Source organism: Sciurus vulgaris (genome assembly GCF_902686455.1).
Source record: "Sciurus vulgaris genome assembly, chromosome: 4".
Taxonomy (NCBI): Eukaryota; Metazoa; Chordata; class Mammalia; order Rodentia; family Sciuridae; genus Sciurus; species Sciurus vulgaris.
In genome coordinates, this window is record NC_136464.1 from 67,377,322 (window position 1) to 67,401,651 (window position 24,330).

General features: G+C 41.3%; 1 protein-coding gene across 4 annotated transcripts in view; it reads left to right on the forward strand.

Annotated features, from left to right (window-relative positions):
• The first annotated feature begins 7,570 nt into the window (after window positions 1-7,570).
• Window positions 7,571-24,330, forward strand: part of SLC16A9 (solute carrier family 16 member 9) — a 53,742-nt gene continuing 36,982 nt past the window's right edge. The window contains exon 1 of one of the 4 annotated variants that reach the window (XM_079138149.1): window positions 7,571-7,850. The gene's annotated coding sequence lies outside the window, so the exon portion shown is untranslated. Of the gene's footprint in view, window positions 7,851-18,889; window positions 19,006-24,330 lie in introns of those variants that run through there. The other 3 variants (XM_079138147.1, XM_079138146.1, XM_079138148.1) reach the window with 3 other exon arrangements.

Consider the following 24,330-nt stretch of genomic DNA (forward strand, 5'->3'; position numbering starts at 1 on the left):
AAGGAAAACAATAAACAACAAACAAAAACAATAAAATGTTATTTTTATTTGAACTTGATTTAATTGTGTTGGGGAAAAAAAGCACAGAATCCAGTCAGAAGGATAGCTTGAGTTAAAATTCCACACCTCTTTTTATCACCTGTAAAATGGGGAAATAGTCTCTACCTCATAAGGTTGTTGTTATGAAAACATAAGAATCCAGCACAGGTCAAGTGCTGAGCTCAGTGCTTGGTGGTTCAGGTCATTCCCCTTTGACTGCCTGTCACCTCAATCTAATATCTGGCCTGTGACCCTTTGTGGGCAGCAATCCCTGGACTCCCTCAGTGCCTGGCTTCTTCTTGGCTTTGGCCAGTGATAGGCACCTTCAAGACTTGAGAGCAGATTGAGAGGTGAGGGTGTTCTCTCAACATACATTTTTGTCCCTTGTCTCTGGCCAAAAAGCTGCTATCTCTTCCATATTCCAGTTTCCTTCAGGTGGTCCCTCCTTTATAGATGCCCTTCTCCTAGGTGCTAGGCATACTAGGTCTTCTCTTTGTCACATAAGCCCTAGAGGCAGTTGTAGCTTCCCACTGTCCCTGGTCTTTGGATGGCTCTTGTTTATTTCTTTAACCCTGCCCAAATAGTTTTTTCTCCACAAATAGTTTTTTTCCCTTATCTGACTGCCTGGGATAAACTTGTTTTCTCTCTGGACCTTGATACTGTCTGTGCCTAGCAATTGCCTAAAAATGTAAGCTATTATTATTTTATCTTAAATTATTAATAGTAAATGTTAACATTAAGAATTTAGATAACTGTTAAAGCAAATAAATATTATTAAAATAAAACAGGGGACCTCAAGTACATATCATGACTACAGGGGGCTTTTTCAACTACATTTTTTAATAACTCCCAAGTACTGTGATGGAAACATTTAAGCAGTTCTATGATGTGGTGGGTTTTAAGGACAGAGATAAGCAAATCTTTCTACATTAGCCTCCTTGAGGTGAAGGCAGATAGAGGTAAATTCATTCATACTTTTAGATGAGGATGAGGATGATGATGAATCCTGGGGATTTAACTCAGGGACACTCTATATGTGCCCCTATTCTACTGAACTACATCTCCAGCCCTTTTAAATTTTTTATTTAGAGACTGGTCTAAAACTTGCTATCCTTCTTTCCCAGTCACCAGAGTTGCCGGGATTACAGGAGTGTGCTTCTGTACCCAGCTAAGATTATTTCTATCTGTATTAATTTCAGTCTGTGTTCAAATTGTTATGGAAATTGTATGGACTTACATTTTTCCCCTCAGGAGTATATATTTTTTTCAACTTTTATCTTCATGAGTTAGTTATGACCTTCCAAATCACACTCAGGAAATCAAAATTGTAGCATGTAGAATAGACAAAGGTGACCACATTTTCCAAAGAAATACTGTTTACTTGCTGGAACAATGCAGTGAAATCTTTGAACTAACCATAAATTGGGGCTGGTGTGGATCTTGTACATAGAGTAGAGGTTATGCTCTTTTCCTTACATTATGTAATGAAAAAGAGAAGAAAGCTAAAACAACATTTTGAACTGAAAAATTGTTTGGGATTATCTAAACCTCTTTATGCAATACATCTAAGGCAGATAACTGAGGTGGAGGCACATTTTGAAAAATGGCACTGTTTCATAAAAAATATTCAATTCACTGGTTTTATGCTTATTTTTAAATAACAGTCACCTGCTCTACCTGAGTTTTCTCAAAAAGAAAACTGGATCTATTTGTACATTTGAGCTCAATAGTCTGCCTCTGGGAGTAAACTCTTCTAATCAATTATCTAACATGATTACACCACAGATCATTTAATCTGAATATGTAACACATGATTCCAGGCTTAAATTAAAAATGTGAGCCAGGTGCCAAGGCCCATGCCTGTAATCCCAGTGGCTTGGGAGGCTATGGTAGGAGGATCACAAGTTCAAAACCAGCCTCAACAACTTAGTGAGGCCCTAAGCAATTTATTGTCTCAAAATAAAAAATGAAAAAGGGCTGGGGATGTGGTTCAGTGATTAAGCACCTCTAAGTTCAATTCATAGTACCAAAAATAATTAAAATAAAATAATGTGAGAACTGTTCTTGAACTTTTCTGAATACAAGAAGGAATTTTCTCCTTCCTTCCTTCAGTCAGTACACATATGAGATCCTACTATGTGGCCAATACTCTGTTGGATCCTGGGGTATATCTGTGAACAAGCACAGCAGAGTCCATATGTCACAAGGGTGGACTCTGGACTCTGCCTGTGTTCACGTTTTGTCTCTCCCACTGTGGTGCCCTTTGACTCTGGGCAACTCACTTCACCTCAAGAAGCCTTAGTTTCCCTTCTGTAAGATGAGTAAAATGTATGAGAATCAATAACATAATGCTTGTAATTAGAATAAATAAAGCTGGGCAGAGTAAAGCAAGTGAAGAATTCCTGAGACTTGTTGCAGCAAAACGGTTTCTGATGGTTTGGACATGCACTCATGCATTTGCTCATCTAGTTATTCATTCATTCAACAAATGATCTCTTAGCAAATTTCTACTCTGTTCAAGCCCTTTTGTTGTAGGGAAGAATGAAGAACAGCTAGACTTCAACTGCTTTCAGAAGCATATAGTTCTGCTGTGCAGACAGAGAACAAGCACATTGACATGGAGAGTAAATGTGAGCACCTTAAGTTCACACAAATTGAGTGCATGGAGAGTATTGGCATCAGATCTGCTACTTTGCTGCCACCAGTATTCTGCACCCCCACAACCCAGATCATTAGTCTACGAACATCCTAGTCAGCCATTGGTTCGGTTGTCAGCCTGTGAACATTCTCGGCAGTCATTGGTCCAGACTGTTAGCCTGCAAACTCCCTAGTCAGTCATTGGTCCATTGTTATTAGCCCCCGAAATTCCACTACTTAAGATATAGTTCAGTAGGAGATTGCCTGTGGGTTCAATTGCCATTTAACACACACACACACACACACACACACACACACACACACACACACACAATGTAGCTTCAAGGTTATTTTAAACATTTGAAAATTAATCCTTTTGAATAAAAGTTCTATAAGCATAAAATAGAATGATTGACCCACTTTTATTACTTTCTGGTCTTTTATCTGTTAGAGTGTGAGAGTATAAAATGGAATTCATTATTGAATGATTTATAGATGTCTAGCTAACTTCCATAAAATCTAAATTTTATCTACTTTAGTTATTTTCATTTCAAAGTACAGTGTTTTGTGGGTATGCTGTAATTCATAAATAGGGGAAGAACAAAATGTCAAAAGGAAAAAAATTATTTAGGAAGGAAAGCTTGGCCACCTAGGCAATTGTGAGGCCAATGTGACTTGGGTTGGTCTCATGCATTCCCTGCTTTGCCCCAATGACACCTTTCTCTGCTCTGTCTGCTTCTCCTTCCTCACTGGGGTGAGGACCAAGGAGCAATTTGGGGTTAATCTCTTTCTCTAAAGTAGTGAGATAGCAAATGTTTCAGGAAAGGGAAATCTTAGAATATTTCACAAATTACAAAGTTCTTCCCCCGTCCCCATACTGGGGATTGAATCCGGGGGCACTCTACCACTGAGCTACTCCCCAAGCCCTTTTTATTTTTATTTTGAGACAGTGTCTAAATTGCCCAGGTTGGCCTTGAACTTATAATCTTCCTGCCTCAATCTCCAGAGTAGCTGAGATAATGGGCATGCACTACTTCACCTGGCAAACAAAATTCTTAATAAATGCTCCATAATAAGAATACCAAGCAAAACATTAACTCCTTCGTTTGGGGCATCAGCTCCGTACCAATTTCCCTTCAAAAGCTTTGCCTCTGCCTTCTTTTCTTGCCAAGGCAGGTTCGTTCAGGTCCAGCTTATCTAATGACCTACCTTTTTCTCTCACTCCATCTGGTTGAAAGTACATTGTTATTGTTTAGATATGCATTGTCCCCAAAACACTTTAGAAATAGACAAGGCAAGAATGTTTAGAGATGAAATGATTACATTGTGAGAGCTATAACCTCAGTGGATTGATCCAAAGATAGGGATTAACTGAGTGATAACTATAGGCAGGTAGTTTATGACTGGAGGAAATAGGTCACTAGGGCTTATACTTCGTCTTTGGTGAGCAGAGCTCTTTCTTCTGTTTTCTGATTCCCATGTCCTGAACTGCCTTTTTTTTTTTTTTTTTTTTTTTTTTTTGCCATGCCATTCTGCCAAGATGTTCTACCTCATCTCAGGCCCAAAGTTATGGAGTCAGCCAACCTTGGACTGAACCTCTGAAGCTGTGATCCGAAATAAATGTCCCCTCCTCTGAATTGTTCTTGCTAGGCATTTTGGTCACAGTGATGCAAAAGCTGACTAAAACACACATGAACTTCAGGGCCTGGTGACAGGTGGAGAGATGTGGCTCAGAGCAGGAAAACTAGCAATATTTAACTTATCTGATCCTCACCTTGCCAGCAGATCTTGCCAGCAGATCTTGCATTTTCATGCTGCTTGGAATGAATATTTGAGAGTATAGGGAGGTGTTTTTTTAAAAAAAAAAAATTGCTGACTTCATTTATTTTATGTAAAACATCATGAGATTTTCCCCTTTATTTTCTCTTTTAATATATAAAATGGTTTTATTTCATCCTTACATATATGTACATGAGTGTGCATGTGTGAATCCCCTGTGCCAAGCAGCCATCACCCCAGTCAGGTCCCATGCTCTCTTATTCCCCAGGCTGCCGTCTATCCACTTCATTCATGAAACAAATCTGGCTCTGCAACCATTTGAGTTTTCGACCCTTGGGGTCTAGCATTACTCTAAAGCGGTGACCTTGCCTATGTGTGAAGACAAGCTTATTTTTCAGTTCTGGGTAGAAATGAGAGTGATGGCTATTTACTACATCTAAAAGAAATTTGGAAAAAAATTGGTGTGGTTAAGAACAGGGATGGGACAATTTCAGAAACTAGGTAGTTATGAAGAAATATTTTTCAAGTAGGGTTTTGTGTTCCCAACTTAGAATTTCATATACATTGAGTGGTTTGACCTTGGTCAGGAAGACGTGTTTGGATGGTTAGGATCTATTTAAATAAAAGAAACAACTTTCTACAATATCTTTTATTGAAAAATATAGAGAAAAGAATACCAATTATCAGTGAACATTTTAACACATTATCTCAAAGTGAACACACTTGAGTAACAACAAACTAGGTCGAAAATAGAATGTGATAAGCAGCCCCTACTAAGTCCTTGAATTTCTTTGTCCTTCCAGGGTCTACTCCTCTGCTTGGCAAACTCTCTCTACCTTTGAGTTACATACCCATCCCCCTTTTGTTTTGTTTGATTTTTTTATTTTTATTTTTTGGTACTGGAAATTCAACTGGGGAACACTTTTACCACAACCCCAGCCTTTTTTAGTTATTTTTTATTTTTATTTTTTTTAAATTTTGAGACAGGGATACAATAAGCTGCTAAGGAAATCACAAGTTGCTGAGGGTCGTCTTGAACTTTCAATCCACCTGTCTCAGCCTCCCAAGTTGCTGATAATACAGGCATTTGACACTGCACTCAGTCCCATCTTTTAAAAAATATTTATTTTGAGACAGCTAAATTGCTCAGGCTGGCCTTGAACTTGCAATCTTTCTGCCTCAGCCTCTTGAGGCACTGGGATTATAGCAGTGGGACACCTTTGAACTTCTGTCCCATCCTGGTCATGCTTATCTTTGAGGACAAGATTCCTGAGGGCCAGATGGACTAACTGAAACCAGTGGGATTGAAAATAGCTGCTACAGGAATCACCAGACAAATGCAAACTTCATTATAAATCCTCTGCATGCTAAATGATTGACAATTGTCCTGAAAATGACCGGAAAGAATCATAAAAGGAGAAAGAGATAGCACCTAAATTTGCAGAAAATCTCCATCTATTTTCCTTACCCCTTATTTCCTTTATATCTTTAATCTTCTAATTCTCAAGAGATTGAGAGGCTGATCTTTGAGCCTTTCTCCCTGCTTCTCCTATTCTTGGTCAAGAATAAACTTTTCTCAACTGCTCAACTGAGCTCAGTTTTGTTACTAGTTCCACAAGTCCAAAAGAGAAAAAGGAACCAGTTTGGGGACAAAAGTTGACAACAACAGCATCATCTTTTAATTTATTCCTTCCAGAAACTATTTTGAGACCTCGTCTTTCCAATTCTTACTGTAGTAATATATTTTCCTACTCTTTCTTCTTTTTAGAGACGGGAGGATACAAAACAAAAAACAAATACCTGCTCATTCCCTTCCCCATAACCTGGAAATCGGTAAATTGAATAGAAAGGAATAATATGGGGGAAAGGATGACACCACCATTTCTGTATTATAGAAAAACCATTACAGGTGCAGCCAGACTCCACAGGTTTTTTTTTTTTTTTTTTTTCCTCATCTCACATAGACTCCGTGATGTGAGCAAGATTCTGGGAATCTCCTTCTGATGTTATCAATAAGAAAATTGTTATAAATAAGAAAGAGTTTCACAGCTTAATCCGGATTTTTGATATCAACTTTTTGCAAAAAGTAGTCTTTGTCCAGGTCAGAAACCAAGTCCTTCATTGTATAAAGGGAATTCTCACTAAGGTGGTGCATGGCTCTAGTTCCTTTTCAACTGAGTAGAAAAGCAGTGCTGCTTCCCAGAAAAAAAGCACAAGCACACACACACATGCACACATACTAACACAGAAAGTGCCTATCACTGGAGTTGGGGTCCTACACCTGGTGAACCACTGGAACCTAGGAACTGTCTCCAGTTTGTTACAGTGATTCTCTGTCGGGAAAACGGCCCACATCCACGTTAGCTCCGGTTAACAGCTCCGGTTAACAGCCAAAGATGGTACTGTTAGTACAGTTCAACTGCTGGACAGACTGAACATCCTCAGCTGCAGGGTCTCCCTCCCTCCCTCCATCTCTCCCTCTCCCTCCCCCCCCGCTCTCCCCTCCCGCCCCCCCGTGCACTGCAGGACACCCTCCTCTCTAGCAGAGCTGTCACAAAAGACAGCACTTGGCATTTTTACTTCCCACTGCCCAGGAGCACCGACTTCACAAAGTTCTGGTGCCGGTTTCTCTGGGATCACTGCCAGTAGGGTATACAGCTCCCGCCAGCAGGACGCCCGGTGGCCTTGGAAGCCAGAGAGAAGAGGGGCGACTTGCATTCATATCCAAACCCGGGATCCCCATAAATGCACACAGTCCTTAGCCCTCAGGGCTACAGCACACAGTGGGCGGCAGGGGCGCAGCGGCGCCAAGGAACGCGCGTGTGTGCGCACTGAGAGGGCGCCTGGCCGGCGTGCCCACCTCTCCTGCGGCCTTAGTAGCTGTGTGCTGGGCCCAGCCCGCGGTCAGGCAGTGTCTTCCCTCCTCCTGGCCTGGCCGGGCCTGGAGCCACGAAAGCAGGCGCAGCGCCCCTACCGCCCGCTTTTCCGCCTCCATCTCCTCCTCCTCCTTCCCCCAGTCACCAGCGCAGTCACAACCGGTTCAGACTGGCCAGGGTGCCGGGCAAAGAAGAGAAACAAGGGGGAAAAACCTGGGGATAAACTTCGCAGGCAGGAGGAAGAGAAGAAGAAGGTGGAGCCCAAAGGAGAGGGCAGGCTCTCCAGCTCCATGTGGCCGCCGCCGCCGCGGGGCTTGGCGGGGGCAGAGGGCGGCGGCCCCAGGGACAAGGCGTAGCGGGACGGATTGCCCAATACAGCGGCAGGGGCCGGGTCCCGGGATAAATAGCCGCCCCGCACCGATCTGCAGGGGAGAGCCGCAGCCGCGGTCCGCACCGCACCATCTGCCCGGCCTGCGCCGGGTGCTGCGCCCCGGAGCCCCCTCCGAGGCCGGTACTCAGGTAAAGGGCTAGGGCTCTCGGGGAGGGTCCCAAGGGCGTGCGGCCGTTTCTGCTATCTAGACTCCTGGAGACGAGAAGTAACTTCTTGTATAGACCCCGAGCATTAGAAGGAGATGGCCACTATGCTGTCACCCGCGGACAGTCACCTTGTAACCGGTTTCTTGTTTGGGGTGTGTGCTAGGAGCTGAGTGTCCGCGGTGCTCTTGCGACCATCGCTTACAACCGGCTTTTTGATGGAGTGCTTCTCCGCGGTGGGCACATTTCCCCGGGAATGAGGGCTACATTGTACCTGGAATAGGCAGATAAATAAAAAGGGGGTCTTGGAGGAAGGACGGCGTCCCGGGATGCGGCTAGCGGCGTGCTGTATTGGAACTCCAGAGATAGCTTCTGGAGTTGGTGGCAGAGCACGGAAGAGGCGTGGGATCCAGGTGGGCCCCCATTTCCTTGAGGGCAGCTAGGCCTCTTGTCAGGTTAGGGTTCATGCAGGTCCCGGAGGGAGTCAGTATTAGGGGCGCCCCGGTTGCACTTGGGCTGCTAGGAAAGAGGCACGCAGAGCGCAGGGCTGGCAGATTATGCCTGTATTCGCCAGGTTCAGCACCACCAGGGAAAGCCCTTGGGCCGGCGGAGGAGCCCAGCCTTCACCACGACCGCGGGAGGCACTGGCACCTCTGCCACCTGACCACCGAGGGAAACTTGCTGCTTATGCACTCTCTGTGGTAACATACCATGGCTTCAGAAGCGCTCGGAGACTTTCCAGAGAGATGATAACCATTTTTTAAATTCGGCCATTAAATTCAAATCAGTGCTTTCCCTTCTTGGGATGCCAGATCTATCTGACGCAAACCATCCAGGAAATATGGACAGCATTTATACTAATGCTGTACAGTAAATCTCTTGATATAACTTTCATTAGACAAGTCTCCTGGGCCACCATAGTTTGGAGATACATAGAAAATACACTGGCTGTACCGAGCATTGAACCCAGCCTTCCTCTTGCTAGGTAAGCACTCTACCACTGAACTACATCTTGAGGCAATTTAGCGAGACTTTGTCTCAGAATAAAAAATAAAACATACTGGGGGTGCTCTACCACTGAGCTACACACCCTGGGTTCAATCTCCAGTACTGAAAAAGCAAAATGAAAAAAGAAAAAAAGAAAAATTATTCAGGCTGGTATAGACAGATCACTGAAGAAGCTAGAGAAGATAATGAAGTTGAAGGACAGATTATACATTACATGATTACAATCTCTTGTAAGTAGTATGTAAATGCAGATAATAGGTTTAGCATTATTACCAGAAACAAGTTTTTCTCTTCCTAAAGTTCTTGAAAGTAGAAATTAGATAATAAAATTCTTTAACCTGCAATCTTGCAGCAACTCATACTACTGGCTCCACTGAGCAAATTAAGATCATCCTTGAATTGTTCCATTTTTTTGTATAGGTGCCTGAAATGACAGGAATCCTTCAGATGTAAAGGATGAGTATCTGGAAGGGCAAAGGTATGGTGAGGTAGATCAAGATGGTAGGAAATCTTTACTGAATTTGGATGGGATTCTGAGAAACTGGTGATGGTGTGCATTGGTTGGTGTCTGAATCTTTATCTGGACAGATTGCAGAGCTACAAAATAACAACTAGATGTGGTCAGATTTTCAAGTTTTACCTCCTCACCCCAATATGTAGAACCCCCAAATATTTTGTATTTTTTCTACAGTGAGCTGTCTTTTGAACTTTATTCATAGAATGCAGGAAGGTGTCGAAGGCTTGCGGGAAGGTGAAATGAAACAAGGTCTTACTTGAGAAACTACAACTTTCCAGGAAAGTATCATCTAGTGACTTAAAGCCCCACTTCCCAGTACTGGAGGTATAACTCAGGACCTGAGGCATTCTAAGTAAATGCTCTACCACTGAGCCACATCCTCAGTCCCATGACTTTAATTTTTTTATTTGTTGTTTTTAGAAATACATGACAGTATGGTGTATTTTGACATATTACATATACATAGAGTGCAACCTATTCCAATTAGGATCCCATTCTTGTGCTTGTACATGTTGTGGAGTTACACCCATCGTGTATTCATATATGAGCATAGAAAAGTTATGTCCAATTCATTCTACTGTCTTTCTGATTCCCATCTCCCCTCCCTTCTCTGCATTCCTCTTTGTCTTATCCAGTGAACTTCTATACTTCCCTTCCTCCCCTCCCTTGTTATGTGTTCACTTTTAATTAAGGATTGCCAAAACACCTCTATTTTGAGTTAGTTGATGTTTTATTTGGGATTCTTCTTTCCTGGACACCAATGTATTCTCTGTGGATAAAGGGATTGAACTCTAGCTTAAAATTGAGTTTAAGAGAAGGCATGATCCCTTCCTTTGATGACTCAAGGCTAATGGGAAAGATAGGCATGTTTATAAACATTGACAATACAAGATAGTGTGAATGGAGTCGTATGACAGAACACCAGTGGTCTGCTGTTGAATGACAAAGAAAAAGAGAAGTGCGTTAAAAACTGAGAAAAGTTTTGTGGTGGGTGCAGCATTTCAGCTGGGACTTGAAGAGGAAGGGAGCTCCCTGTTGGGAAGGAGGCTACTGAAATGAGAGTGGCACAGATCTATGGAAGGTCTGATGTGTTCCAAGGAAGCCGAGCAGTTTGAAGTGGACAGAATTTAAGATGGATAATGCTGGCAGGTAGAATAGGTGTAGAGTATGGAGAACATGGAAAGTCATGTTAAGAAATTAAAATGTGACTGAATATTATTATATTCACACCTACAATCTCAGAGCGCTTTATTACACTTTTTTACTTTAAATTCAGTTTTGTGAGTTTCCCCTTAAAATAGGCAAACAGTTAAAATCTCAATTATGTTTGCTTTCTATCACTATTACCATAAAAAGTAATATATTCCAAATAGCCTTCAAAGCTTTCTTCATATCTAACAATGCTTCCTGCCAAGTTGGCAATCTTATGGTATAATAACTCAGCTAGTTCATATTTTAGATAGGGAAACATCTACTTTCCTGGGCCAATATACAGAGTAAAGACACTTTCTTTTATCTGTTTCAATTGTTAATAGTAATATTGTTTATTAATCATGTTATGTCATGGGAGCCACATATCTGTTACCTAGGGAGGCATTATTTTGATTTTAGACTGAGAATTTTGATAAGGCAACTCAACAAAGTAAGTGGTAGCAGCAAGAATTTGAACCCAAGCCATCTGCTTCCAGTGCTGATTCTTTGAACTGTTGTGCTAGCACTAACAAGGACATCGTACATGGTAACTTTTATTAATAGTAGTTAGAAATTGGGCCTGGTACCTGCAGGAGTATTCCTCTGTTTTTTTCTTGGCATCCTCAATTCCCATCATTCAGATCAATTTCCCTTTACATATTTAATAATGGGGCATTTTTTCAACATCTTAATATTCCTTAAAACTATTATATGATCTGACTTAGGAGACTGAGGCAGGAGGACCACAAGTTCAAGGACCGTCTTGGGAACTTAGCAAGACTGTGTCTAAAAATTTAAAAAATGTAAAGGGCTGGGGATGTAGCTCAGTGGTAGCATGCCCCTGACTTCAGTCTTCAGTGCTGAAAAAAAATTATATGATCTTGTACTTGGGTAATAACCCACTCAAAATAAGTGAACTCTTTGAGTAGACACAGAATGTGGGAAGGTGGCAAATAAGAGGAGTAAATCAGATTCTCTGGAAGAGTATGAACTTCCAGTATTCTCATTATTCCCCCAATATGCCAGATAATTTTCTATATCAGCATCCCATACACATCATTATGTGTCTTTTTTTTTTTCTTTTTTTTTTTTTATTGTAAACAAATGGGATACATGTTGTTTCTCTGTTTGTACATGGCGTAAAGGCATACCATTTGTGTAATCATAAATTTACATAGAGCAATGTTGTTTGATTCATTCTGTTATTTTTTTCCCTTCCCCCCACCCCTCCCACCCCTCTTTACCCTCTATACAGTAGTTCCTTCCTCCATACTTGCCCCCCTCCCTAACCCTAACTCTAACCCTTCCCTCCCCCCCATTATGTGTCAACCTCCACTTATTAGCGATATCATTCGTCCTTTGGCTTTTTGAGATTGGCTTATCTCACTTAGCATGATATTCTCCAATTTCATCCATTTGCCTGCAAATGTCATAATTTTATCATTCTTTATGGCTGAGTAATATTCCATAGTATATATATACCACAGTTTCTTTATCCACTCATCAATTGAAGGGCATCTAGGTTGGTTCCACAGTCTGGCTATTGTGAATTGAGCAGCTATGAACATTGATGTGGCTGTATTTCATTATGTGTCTTGATTGTTTTTTTTTTTTTTTAATTTTGAAGGTTATACAGCAAACATACTAGTTGTACATGGCATACTAAAGTGTGCATTCAGACAACAGATTGGACCCCACATAATCATGTATAAATTTATATGAAGCAGAAGAGGACTTCAGGGTTCATAGCATCATCATGGGTTTCTGCACCAGAACACCACTCCTTGGCCAAGCTTTGGGTAGGGTTGTATGGAAGACAGATAAGCTGTAGCAAGGGTCTGCAGCACAGAGCAAGAAACTGGGATGTGGTAGATGATGATGCCCACCTGCATGTGCAGGTCTAGCCCTCAATTTGCTTATGTTTAACTCTGTTAAAATTCTAGAGCTTTCCATCTGTTCTCAGATTCTGAATAGTTTACAAATCCTGCTGCCTTCTCATCTGAGTTTGGACACAGGACTTAGAAATAGATGACCATTCACCATATGGTGAATAAGAGATGTTGGTACTGGTATCTCCTGCCAGGTGGCATCTCTAAAGCTCAGTTTCTTTGTGTATATCCAGGGGTTGAATACGATCCATGGTGGCAAGTTCACAAGGTTCACCCAGGTGAAGGTATCATCAATAAGCACAGGAGACTGGGGATGGAGCCAATAGGGAGGTGGGAGGTAGCACAGGCCAAACTCCAAATGCAAATCAGTCTTGGCCCTTTGTCAGGGAGATGTTAGGGAGTAGGAGGAACTGGAGAGACTATGCCTCATCCAGTAAGGGCCAAAGTTACTCAGGTCCAATTAATTGTTATATAAAAATCAGAGCCCAGTGTAACTATGCTGATTTTTTGAGTGAATTAAGAAATTCAGATTTTTTGTGAGAAATCTTCCTTTTATTTTTTCATTTTTTTGAGATGGGGTCTCACTAACTGATCTGCTTCCAGAGCCGGTTCTTTGAACTATTGTGCTGTCATAAAATGAGGGTATCATACATGATAATTTTTTTCTTTTTTTTTATTGTAAACAAATGGGATATATTCTCTGTTTGTACATGGAGTAAAGGCATACCATTTGTGTAATCATAAATTTACATAGGGTAATGTTGATTCATTGTTATTTTTTCCCTCCCCCCCCTCTTTTCCCTCTATAAAGTCCTTCCTTCCTCCATTCTTGCCCCCCTCCCTAACCCTAACCCTAACCCTAACACTAACCCCTCCCACCCCCCAATGTGTATCATCATCCACTTATCAGCAAGATCATTCATCCTTTGGTTTTTTGAGATTTGGCTTATCTCACTTAGCATGATATTCTCCAATTTCATCCATTTGCCTGCAAATGCCACAATTTTATCATTCTTTATGGCTGAGTAATATTCCGTTGTATATATATACCACAGTTTCTTTATTCATTCATCAATTGAAGGACATCTAGGTTGGTTCCACAGTCTGGCTATTGTGAATTGAGCAGCTATGAACATTGATGTGGCTGTATCTCTGTAATATGCTGATTTTAAGTCCTTTGGGTATAGTCCGAGGAGTGGGATAGCTGGGTCAAATGGTGGTTCCATTCCAAGCTTCCTGAGGAATCTCCACACTGCTTTCCAGAGTGGCTGCATTAATTTGCAACCCCATCAGCAGTGTATAAGTGTACCTTTTTCCCCACATCCTCACCAACACTTATTGTTGCTTGTGTTCTTGATAATCGCCATTCTAATTGGGGTGAGATGGAACCTTAGGGTAATTTTGATTTGCATTTCTCTTATTACTAGAGATGTTGAACATTTTTTTCATATATCTGTTGATTGCTTGTAGATCTTCTTCTGTGAATGATGATTTTTATTAATAATAGTTAGAATTTGAACCTGGTACCACAGAAGTATTCTTCTGTTTTTTTCTTTGCATCCTCACGCCCATTATTCTAATTATTTTCCCTCTATACATTTAATCAGGGTATATTTTTCACTATCTTAATAAACCCTAAACTCTTTATGACCCTGTACTTCAATGATCCACTCAAAAAACCTCTTAAACTCTTTGGGAAGAGAGAGGATATGGGATGAGGCCCAGCCTGACCTCAAACTTCTGGGTTTAAACAGCCCTCTTACCGCAGCCTCCCAAATACTGGGACTGTAGGCAAGCGCCACCACCCTGGACTGAAATCTTTAAAAACATTGGCAATTTATTCAAATTCGCTAAAAACAAAAACAAAAGCAATAGCACTGAGCAGGTGAACACATACACAAACACACACACACACACACACACACCCCTAAATTCTAGATTTGGCCTTAATGTTGCCAGTGTGTGATTAGACAATTTCCAGGGTCCCTTCTGGCTTCAGCTTCTATGACCCTAGCCCAAATCCCCTTTTCTCAAGCCCATCTTGCCCTTTTGCTGAAACACATCATCTTGCTCCCTGTATTCTGAGGGTAACAGCTTTGGAGGAACTCTTTGGAAACCCGGATGTGACCATCTACAAGGCCTTGAAGGTCAAAGGATATCCTTTTCCCATGGTCGTGCTGTTGATAGAAGTTAGAGGTTCCCCCAGTTAATTACTTGTGTTAATTATCCCTTTCAGGCGCAATAGTGTGGTTTAATTCCAGGACCCAGAGCTGTTTTTCTAAACATTTTCCTTCCTGCCTCAATGTGAAATAACAAACTACTAAGAAACTGATTTTGGTTTCCACTTGGACAAAGTGTGTTTGTATTGACTTACGGTGTTCACATCTTCATCATGGCTGGAGTTGTAGCTCAGTGGTAGAGCCCTCACTTAGTCTAGCATGTATGAGGCCCTGAGTTTTATTTTGAGACAGGGTCTTGCTAAGTTGCTGAGTCTGGGCTCATCTTGTCACCCTCCAGATTTTCTGCAATTACATATATTCACCACTGCCCCCAGCGTCTCTGGGTGTTTAAAGGTAAATATATATAATGTAACATGGATAAAACATGAACTTATTAATCTTTTCCATTTTTACTTATAATTTTGAATAACATTACAGTTACAGTGAAGGAAACTATAAGCTTCCTGAGGGCCAAAATGATCATTAATGATTTCCTAGTGTGCTTTTAAGCAATAAATGTGATTAAAACATTTTTTTTTAAACCTCTGCTCTGCTCACAGGTAAACAGTGGGTACTGAGGAGCAATGGGAGGATTTGAAAAGTTGGAAGCAAAATTAAGGTGATCTGAGGACTGTGGTTTGGAAGGATGAGTCTGGTAGCAGCTGGGCAGATGAACTGCAGTAGGGAGAGAGTGTAAGCAGAGGACCCATCAGTAAGAGGGTGGTTGTGACAGGACAAGGATCTGTGGAGGAGATGGAGAGGAAGAGTGTGGTTGCAGAGTCATTGTCTGAAGGACCCTGGGATGCTGGGTAAGGAGGAGCCGGGACGCAATGAACAACAGGCTTTGTGCTTGAACTGATGGAATTAGGTGATGATGGTTTCCGGATGGAATTCAGGAAGAGGAATAATGGACATGTTGAGTGTGAGGGTCCTGAGAACATCCAGGTGAGATCTTGACATAGACAATGGCAAGAAATTGGCTGGAAATATGAATCTGGAATTCTGAAGAGAGGTCAGGGCTGAGGGTGGAGTTGTCAGACTTCTTGCTTTGCATGTCTGGGATCATGCAGGGAGTTAGAACTTGAGATGGTCACATGTGAGTGGGCTTACAAAAGCTATGGGGAAGTTTTGATTCTTTTGGGTTTATTTGGTTTTGTGCAAAGAAGAGGTGTAAGTAAATAGTGTTAGGCCTGAGCAGGCTGCACTAAGGTGTGGGGGAACACAACCAGGACATTTTCCTTGGTTGGATGCATCAGAAACCACAGAATACTGAGTTGAAGTGGAGGCAAATAGAGTATTCTTTCAAGTTTTTCTATGAAGACCTTTAAAAGATGCAACTAGAGGCCCAGTGGCTTGAGAAGCCAAAAAACAGGAAGATCACAAGTTCAAAGCCAGTCTCAGCAACTTAGAGAGGACCTAAGGAACTTAGTGAGACCCTGTCTCAATATAAAACATAAAAAGGGCTGGGGATATGGCTTAGTGGTTAAGCACCCCTGGATTCAACTCCTGGTACAAAAAAATGCAACTACAGCAATAACATATAACATTTACTAAATCTTTATTCCAAGCACTGGGCCTAATGTTTCACAGCCATGTTTGAAATTCCCTACAGGCTAATACAGACTTTTTTTTTTTTTTTTTTTTTTTTTGGGTAGTGTGGCGAATTGAATCTGAGAGCATTTTTTTCCCTTTATTTTTTGACAGGATCTTACTAAGTTCCTGAGGCTGGCCTCAAACTTGAGAACCTCCTGCCTGCCTCAGCCTCCCAAAGCACTGGGTTACAGCTGTGAGCCACCATGCCCAGCTCCAGGGTAGATCTTGATAGTTAAGAGAAACATGTTCATGTGGAGCTGCAACCGAGGAATGGAGTCCTTTATTTCCTTTTTGATACACACTGAGTTGCCACCTGTTTTTTGAGAACTGGTTTGAAAGGGAAGATAGATCCTGAACATCTTTGGAAGAAGAAAGGGGTCTCTTTGAACTGGGTAAAGAGAGGAAAGCTGTGGCATGAAGAATGTAATGACAAACTTGAATGCTTAAGAGACAGAGCAGTTGATTTTAAAGGCACTTGTAGCTTTTGTCAGTTTTGAAGATTAATTCTCATCTTCGTTTTACCAACAAGTGTTATCAGTGGTAGTCTGGGGATTGTGTTGTTTTTTGCCACCTGTGTTTTTGCAGGAGAAAATCTCAGGCAAGGCATGAAATGTAGTAAAAACATAGCATGAAAGCACTCTCGAGAGGGAGGGAGAGAGTGGGCCCTTTCTAAGAGGAGGGAGAGATGTTGTTGCCCCTTTGTTTCCTAGGAGTGTGTGTGTGTGTGTGTGTGTGTGTGTGTGTGTGTGTGTGTGTGTTTTACTGGGGATTTAGCCCAGGCACTTAACCACTAAGTTAGATCCTCAGACCATTTTTGAAATTTTGTTTTGAGACAGGATCTCTTTGAGTTGCCCAAGTTGGCCTTGAATTTGCCATCTGCTGCCTCAGCCTTCAGAATCACTGGGATTACAGATTTATGCCACCACACCCTGCATGCTCCCTATTATTGGAGGTCTTAGGGGAATTTATAGAAAGTCCAGCTCAGGTACAACCTCTCAACTTTTGACTTACAGTAAGATTGCATTAAATTTTTAAGTTCTTGCGGCACTTGTTTTTACCCATGCGTGCCCAAGCAAAACTCATGGAGGAGGTGGGATTAATATCATATGCTAAAGATGTAAAGACAATTCTCAATCACCTTGGTTTGCACTGACTAGTTCTAACTGAAACTTGTTTTTATAGATTTTTATGGTAGGTGGGCTTTGAGTGGTAAAAGTCCCACCTTCAAGATAACTTTTGTTCTTATCAGCAGGGAGGAATCTTACTATCAAGAGGCTTGAGAGATATAGCACTATGGACAACAGATTTTTTTTTGCCAGAATGTAACTTATCCTGTTGACTTAAGTCAGAGAACGGCCTTAGGTAAGGAGCTTTTTAAGAGAAAGCATGGTAGCAGGTCAGCGTGTGGTGGCTGTGGCAGGGCCAGTGTGACTTATCCCTGAACTTCATGCACACCCCCATGTCTACCTGCTTCCTATCATAAGCATCCTGGTAACTGTTCAGCATTGTCTGGAAGAGGGATGCTCATGAGCCATGGGGCTTCCTGAACTGAGGAGAAAAGGAAGGAAGGAAGGAAGGGAGCAGAGAGGGAGGGAGGGAGAGAAGGATGGTGGGAAGGAGGGAAAGAAGGAAAAGGGTAGGAGGGAGTCAGGAGGAAGGAAATGAATGAAAGGATATGAAAGCAAACCTTGTTTGGACTTCAGTCCCCCCCCCCCCCCTTTTCAAAAACTTTTCCTGAGGGTTCTTGGTGATCTGCAAGCAGCCACTGTTATTGTGGTCTTTCCTCAGTGAGACTGCATTCTTCCCATTTGTTGACTTTTCTTCTTTCTGTTAAGAAATTATGCTAAGGGAGGTTGAAAATACCATTTGCGTATTTTGGGGAGTGTAGTAATGTGTGTGTGGTGTGTTTTCAGTGCTGCTGAATGTGAGATAGTGAAATTCTAGAACCAGTTGTCTAATAGAAGAAGTTCTGTTGTGTCAGGGAAGGAGGGGTGTCAAGGACATTCTGGCCAGACTTTTTTATAGGCTCAGTATTTTCAGATTTTTAGGGGGAGCTGTGCCAGCATTTTTTTTAAGTCATTTTGTAAATTGATTAGGTTTAAAGGTGTAAGAAATAATGATTTATGTTAAGATTATTGTATGGCAGTCACCATGCTAAGTACTTTACATAAATTATTTCACATAATCACTGCAACAGACTGATGAGGTAAATCCTATCATTCCCCTACTAGATACATGAAGCAAGTGAGAGGCAGAGATATAATTGACCTGCTGAAGGTGACGCTTCTGCCTCATACCAGAGCTGGGAAGTGCACTTGGTTTATCTGGGTCCCCAACCTGTGCTCCCATTTCTTACACTGCATTTTCTAGAATTATATTTCTACATATTAATAGATATGTCTGGTTGTGTACTTGTGCAAAACTATAGATATCAAAGTAAGAGAAAGGTGGAAATCCTGCCAGCCTTTCTTGTAACCACATGACCCAGTTACCAAAAAATCACAGCTTCCCAGCCTTTCCTAAACTGAGAGGTGGTTTTGCTAATGTGAACAAATTAATAGGTGACTACCACGTTGACTGCCTTATTATAATTATCCTCCTCCTCAGCAACACCATCATCATAGTTAGAATCTTCTCAGGGTTTTCCCTGACAATCCCATAACTGCTGTGCTGGGGACTTCAGATGCTGGCTGTGGAATGTGGTGTGGACCAAGAGAGTAGGGGTGAGTATCTTGACACTGGTTGCCCTGAGATTCTTGGGTCTTTCCTTGATTGCCAGACAGCAGAAGGATGGACTGTGGGATGTTGAGTCCATGTTTGGCCTTTGGGGACAATAAGAAAGACTGGAAAAGACTTTCTTCTGGCTGGCAATGGTGTGTGCTGGCTCTCTCTGGAGCTGCAGGCATGAAGCTAGGTTTATTTTCTAACCAGAGACCAGCCAACAGATTTTGGGGATTTGCCACTCCAAAATTGGGAGTTAATAACATTGTCACCACCAGTGGGGACAGAGCCAAATGGAACAAGTAAAAGGGAGCAGGTGACTGTTCATGTTTCTCTTCTCTTCTCTCTGGTCCATTGTGCTTAGGAAAAAAGCCATGTTCTCCTGAGAAGGTCCAGTGTTCTTCTCTCGTTCTGCCAAAGTTTGATTCTTTGGAGAGAGATGCTTACTCTTCTACAATGACACAATTCACCCAGGCTCAATGGCATGTTAGGGGTCTTTTTAAGGAGCCGTTTGATACACTGTCTTATACCACTTTCTCCAATTTTCATTAAAAACCCTTTGCAAATCTGCTAATAAACAAATATATTCATCTTTTAAATTTTTCATCACTGGCATTGTTTGCCTGCATTTTTCCCAAAATTTTATAGGAAATCAAGAAAACACCTTTTTCCATGGTCATTCTTTCTGTTAGGTGGGCAAGTCAGCCATGAATGGGTGAGCAGAGAAAGGTCAAAGAGGAGCAACTGAAAACCACAAGAAGCTTTATTTAACAGACAAGTGCAGGGAATATGGGTGTCTGGTCTGTGAAAATCTCTCCCACTGGTAATTGCATCCCTTTAAGGAAAATTATTGTTTCAAGATCAGGTTGTACCTTTCCAGGTGGCCTGGATCCTTTTTTATCACAGAAGCTAGGTCTCAACCCACAATTACCCTTACAACCAACATATTAAGACCCTCACCAAGAATGTTTTCTGCGGGCTATTCAAAAGGTAACAAACCAATTAAATGTGGGGCAGGGAATGAAGGCAAGAACGGAGGTATTCACTTTCCTTAGCTCCAGTTCTGTGAGCACCACGCCCTCCTCTCTAGTGGTGGTCTGTGCAGTTCCTATGCTGTCAGTCAGAAGTCAAGAGGTGGATCTGGGTGGGACTCTCTGGAAACTTCCCTGAGACCCCCAATAAAACTGGATAGCAGGAGAGGTACTCTGTCCTTCTCTCTGAGAAAGGCTACTATCCTTTGAGAATGTCCCTTTTCCTTTCTCTTCAGTAACCTCATGACATGTCTGAAAAAAATTCTCCGTCATGATCATAAGAATTAGGGTGAGGAAGGACGTCTGTTACTGCTTCAGCTTTCTGGCAGGCCTTTGCCCTGTAACAGTCTCCATAAGAATTTTGTTTTCATTTCTATTTGAAACCCAGATATGAAGATGAAGTAAGATTGGTGAGTGGTGAGATAAATAAGCTGTGCCCTTGTCAGAGAAATATGGTGTAGTTAGAAGAACAACTGCCTCTGGCTACTGCAGTGGGCGGGCTCAGGGTATTCTGTGGTCTGGGTATTAATGCTCCTCATCACAGACTCATATATTGAGATCCTACTCCCTAAGGTGAAGGTGTCAGGAGGTAGGGCCTTTAGGAAATGATTAGGTGCATAGGGTGGAGGCTTCATGAATAGGATTTGTGTCCTTATGGAAGAAAATACCCATACCCCTTGAACCATATGAGGACACAGTGAGAGGCACCATTTATGAACCAGAAAGTGAACCATCCATCACAAGATAATGTTCCTACCTTGATCTTGGATTTCCAATTCCCAAGAACTGTGAGCAATGCAATTCTGTTGTTCTAAAACCCCGGCTTGTGGTATTTTGTTAGAGCAGCCTGAATGACTAAGACAGCATGAGAGTTTACACTTGGTCCAGTCCCCCTCTGGCCCACAGCTGCCTCTTATCCTTTTTCCCTTTTGCCTGAGACCTTCCCCCACTGAGTCAGAAGAGGGGACAGTTGTTCTTCCATTCTATAGGGCAGTGATTCTCACCCCTGCCCGCACATCAGACAGATTCTCCTGGCAAGCTTCCAAAGGAAGTGGGAGGGCAGGCCCCACCCTGGAGCAGCCTGGTGCTGGGATCTGGCATCAGGTTTGTATAATTTCCCCAGAGAATTCCAGACAGGTCGAGAATCACTGTGGATGGGTGAAGTTTCTCAGCGTGTCAGTGTGGATGACCTGGGTTAGAACCACAGAGTGCCTTTTTAATAATGAACAGATATCTGCAGGAGAGGTGGCATAACTCTATGATCCCAGCTACTTGGGAGGCTGAGGCAAGAGGAACAAGGTCAGCCTGGGCGCCAGAGTGAGAACCTGTCTCAAAATAAGAAAATAAAAAGGGCTGGAATGTAGCGCGCGCACACACACACACACACACACATACACACACACACACACACACAGTTCAGATTCTAAAATTTCTAACACACTAAATTACTTCTTGAACCCCAAATTAAAGGGAAGCCAAATCCTAACAGATCCCTTATCCAAAATGCTTGGGACCAGAAGTGTTTCAGAGTTTTGAATTTTGTAGTATTTGCATATACATAATGAGATATCTTGGCAATAAGACTCAAGTGTACACATAAAATTTATTTCTGTTTTATGTTTACATGGTCTGAAGGTAATACTATAAAATGTTTTTAATGCACCTGTATTTTGACTGCAACTGGTCAGGTGTGAAATTTTCCACTTGTGACATTATGTTGCCACCAAAACAGATTTAGATTTTGGAACATTTCAGTTATTGAATTTTTGAATTAAGGACACTTATCCTGTAGTAAACACCACTTTTGAATTATTGCAATCTTCCAATGTTCAGACATTTGTTCAAATGTTCTAAATATCATGACATAGAGATGAAAAAATCTTAAAAGCTCTAGATTGATGTCCTTCCTTTTGTGTTAGGGGTCAAACCCAGGGCCTTGTACATCCTGCGCAAGCACTCAGCACTGATCTAAATCTCTAGCTCTTTTTATTTCTGTTTGATTTTAAGATGAGTCTCACTAAATTGCCCAGGCTGACCTTGAATTTGTGATCTTCTGGCCTCTTGTCTTCTAAGTAGATGAGATTATAGGCATGTGTCACCAAGCCCAGCTAAAAACCTTAGATTTCTAATGCTCCATAACAGGTACCTCTAGAACAAGGGGTGAGTATCTGGTAACTATTCCTTAGAAAGTGGGTATGAGATTATGAGAAATTCCTTAAGATTATTCATTTAATAGCTGATATTTATTAAGCATTTTACTGTATGACAGTCACAGAGCTTTACATTTTTAATCCAGTATTATACCATTTTACAAATGGGAAAACTGGCTCAGAGCCATTAAGTAATTAGCTCAATATCACCTGGTACGTAGCACAGACTGAATCAGAATGCAGATTTTCATTTAAAAATAAAACCCATGATCTTAAACATTACTCACTTCCTGTCACTCTGGAACCAGATATTAACCACGCTTCCCCTCTTCCACTCTCTTACTTTATCTACATGGCAGTTCTCAGAGGAATAAGGGAGACTGTCATGGGAGGATGTTGCTAACTTGAGTTAGATGATTTTCCTTCACTTATTTTTTCCATATGTACATAAGGCAGTCAAAGGTCTCTGGCGTTTACTTCAGAAATCTGGGATTTATGCTGTTTTAATTGCTCTGATTCTTTTATGATGTTTAGTCATGACTGTGCCTGAGAAGCTTTGCTCATTGTCCTTTGAGGAGCTACGAAGCCAGAGGAATAAGCAACACCCAATCTCCTGATTTTATTGGCTTTGTACAAACCTGTTTCTAGGTTAAAAACCCGGGTGTGTCTGTTAGTGGGGGTGTAGACATGGGTGGGAGAAGGGCCACCGGCCTATGAGTGCTTCACAGATGCAGTTGATTTTATCTCCAAATAAGGCCAAATATATGGTCATTGTAACCCTGTGTATTCATAGCATTATTTTTCTTCTTTTAAAAACATGTAAATTATTGTATGTAAACATAATTTACATACAATAGAATCAAACAATCATCAATATAATACATTTTGACAAATGTGCACAGTTGGGGTCTACCTTCATTTTGTAAATAATAGCTTTATTAAATTACAATTTATGTACCATACAATTCACCTATTTAAAGTGTACAGTTTGGTGGAGTTTAGTATATTCATAGAAGCGCAGCTATCACCATAATTAATTTTCAAGCATTTTCATCACATCCAAAAGAAATATCCTAATCATTAGTATCCCTCCTCTTTCTGCTCCAAAACTTCCTAGTCACAGTAAGCCACTAATCTACCTTCTGTCTCTACAGATTTGCCTGTTCTCTACATTTTGTACAAATGGAATTATACACAGAAGCCTTTCTTACTTGGCTTCATTCCCTTAGTTTACATTTTTTGTTGTTTGTTTGTTTGTCTGTTTGTTTGATGTGGGGTCTCATTAAGTTGCAGGGGCTAGCCTTGAATTTGTAATCCTCCTGCCTTAGCCTCCTGAGTAGCTGGGATTACAGATGTGCCACCATCTGTGGCAGTGCTGGGGAACAAACCCAGAGCATCACGCATGCCTGGTAAGTACATTAAACTGAGCCCCATTCCCAGCTCTGATAGCACTAATTTGTGTGTGTGTGTGTGTGTGTGTGTGTGTGTGTGTGTGTGTGTGTGTGATTGAACTCAGGAGTGCTTAACCATTAAACTACCTCCCCAACCCCCTTTGGTTTTTTTAATTTTTTAATTTTTTTAATCTTAGTGAGATAGGGTCTCACTAAGTTGCTTATGGCATTGCTAAGTTGATGAGGCTGGTTTTAAACTTGGGATTCTCCTGCCTCATCCTCCTGAGTCACTGAGATTATAGAAGTGTGTCACTGTGCCCAACTTATAGCATTTAATGTAAATCTTAACAGACAATTTGTTTTTTGCATCTTTTTTTTTTCCCCTTCAGGATTTAATACTGAAACATGGAGACAGAAACATAGAGGTGGCTTAGTCCTCTCTTGACCTTGAGACAATCTTATTAAGGCCCCCACAAATGAATTCATAGTTGTACTAAAATTATTAATTATTAATTAATTATATAATCAAATAGCTATTATATTATAATATTATGTTACAATATTTTTGTAATAATAGCTTACACAGCTATTTTATATTACAGAAAATACTTATAGAATTGTAGATATAAAATAAATATATCTATATCATGAGAGTGGTGAAATGATTTTACAGTTTTAAAACTTTGAAGTACAACAGCATAGATTCCTTTTCTTTAGAAAACTATAATTTCTAATTAAGTTTACTTGACTTTAGA